This window comes from Hemitrygon akajei, chromosome 25, assembly GCF_048418815.1.
Source record: "Hemitrygon akajei chromosome 25, sHemAka1.3, whole genome shotgun sequence".
Taxonomy (NCBI): Eukaryota; Metazoa; Chordata; class Chondrichthyes; order Myliobatiformes; family Dasyatidae; genus Hemitrygon; species Hemitrygon akajei.
In genome coordinates, this window is record NC_133148.1 from 55,065,927 (window position 1) to 55,068,410 (window position 2,484).

General features: G+C 39.5%; 1 non-coding gene across 1 annotated transcript; it reads right to left on the minus strand.

Annotated features, from left to right (window-relative positions):
* Positions 1-1,800: 1,800 nt before the first annotated feature.
* Positions 1,801-1,872, minus strand: trnat-cgu (transfer RNA threonine (anticodon CGU)). Its single transcript has one exon. It is a non-coding gene; the product is annotated as a tRNA-Thr (tRNA).
* Positions 1,873-2,484: the final 612 nt, after the last annotated feature.

Below are 2,484 nucleotides of genomic sequence, written 5' to 3' on the forward strand. Positions count from 1 at the left end.
TGTGTTAAAGTTTAGCGATGAGACTGACAATAGTGAGGTTAACCGTATACGAGGTGTTGGGAGTGCACTTATGCCTGGCTATTTGCATAAAGTAAATTTATAGTCATGGTTAGTTACAGGACTTGTTAAAGTTAGACTACAACCTAGTTTGACTGTGAAGGATATTTCTTTATTGTTAGGTAATGACTTGGCATGTGGACAAGTTTTTCCTGAAGTGCATTTGACAATAAAGTCACAGGAACCACGGATGGAAAGTTACGGGAACCACGGATGCATTCTAACACAGATTCCTTCTGTGTTGTAACTGGAGCTATGCTAAAAAGCTTGATGAGCAGAATGAGGTTGTTACCCAATATTGTTCAACTTAGGATACGAGTTTTGAAGATGTGTCAGAAACTTTCTTACCTTCATTGTATGAAAAAGATTCTTGGAGTCAGTCTGACCATGAAGATTTGTCTCGGTCTCGGAAGGAGATGATAACAGCAGAGTAGAGACCCTGAGATAACCAAGTTAAAAGAACAGGCTCTGATGGATAGTGAAATTGATAAGGTGCCAGTGAGATACTATTTTGGAGAAACGTGTGTTGATGAGGAAGTGGACACCACCTACAATTCCTGCAACTGATGAATGGAATATTGTTCACCAGGTAGTTGTTGTTAAAGTTTATCGAAATGAGATTTTAACTTTAGGCCTTGGGCAGATAACAAGGAGTTATTTCAGTTGCCTCACTGCAACCTATTCGCGCATTTGGTGAACCATTTTCCAAGATTATTAAAGATTAACCATATAACAATTACAGCAGGGAAACAAGCCATATCGGCCCTTCTAATCCGTGCCGAACGCTTAATCTCACTTAATCCCACTGTCCCGCTCTCAGCCCAGAACCCCACATTCTTTTCGTGTCCATATACCTATCCAATTTTACTTTAAATGACAATACCTAACCTGCCTCTACCACTTCAACTGGAAGCTCGTTCCACACAACTATCACTCTGAGTAAAGAAATTCCTTCTCGTGTTACCGTTAAAATTTTGCCCCCTAACTCTCAACTCATTTCCTCTTGTTTGAATCTCCCCTACTGTCAATGGAAAAAGCCTATCCACGTCAACTCTATCTATCCCCCTCATAATTTCAAATACCTCTCTCTAGTCCCCCCTCAACTTCTACGCTCCAAACAATAAAGACCTAACTTGTTCAATGTTTCCCTGTAACATAGGTGCTGAAAACCAGATAACATTCTAGTAAATCTTCTCTGTACTCTCTCCATTTTGTTGACATCGTCCCTATAATTCGGTGACCAGAACTCTACAAATACTCCAAATCTGGCCTTACCAATGCATTGTACAATATTAACATTGCATCCCAACTCCTAAACTGAATGCTCTGATTTTTAAAGGCCTACATACCAAAAGCATTCTTCACCACCCTTTGCACATGAGATTCCACCTTCAGCGAACTATGCACCATTATTCCTAGATCACTCTGTTCTACTGCATTCTTCAAAGCCCTACCATTTAATATATATGTAGTTTTTGGATTATTTCTACCAAAATGTAGCACCTCACATTTAACAGCATTCACCTCTCTCTTCGAACTAGCCTACATCTCTCTGCAAACTTTGAAAACCTAATTCATTATCCACAACGCCACCTAACTTAGTATCATTTGCATACTTACTAATCCAATTTGCCACCCCATCATCCAGATAAAGCATATAAACAATGGTCGCGGTATATTATTAATACAAAAGAGCCCAACTTTCTAACGCCTTCTGGCTGTTAGAGGTTAACGATAACCTGTAGGCACGGACGGGATTTGAACCCGCGGTCTTCGGTTTACGAGACCGACGACTTACCACTTGGCCACCGCGCCTCAGTTAATTTGCTCAGATTGTGCAAATCAATTTTGTGAAGATGGTGCAAATCAAGTCAATTTGCTTGATCAAATTGTGTAGGCACATTACAAAAAACCCCCACAAAACCTGGCTATCAGTTCTTGCTGACTATCATATGCAGGTTTCAGGTTTCCAGAGGCAGTCCCACTTTGGAAAATATCAACTAACACTGTAACAAAGGCTCTTAAAATTATTTACGTATTTTGGGTTGCCTAAGGATATACAATCTGATCAAGGTAGTAAATTTATGTCTGGATTGTTCGAACAGTTAGTTTATAAATTGGGGGCTAAGCAAAATACTTCCTCTGCATACCTTCCAGAATCGCAACGAGCTTTGGAGAGGTTTCAGTCTACCTTCAAGACTATGATTAGGACATATTGTGTGGAAAATGAAAATGATTGGAATGAGAGTATACATTTACTTCTATTTGCAATAAGGGAGTCGGCACTGGATTGTTAGGCTTCAGTCCATTTGAACATGTATTTGGGCATAGAGTTAGAGGACCTTTGGCCTTACTAAAAGAACAATGGATGAATAAACAGATATACACTAATTTGCTGGGCAATGTATGAAATTTAAAAACAGATTA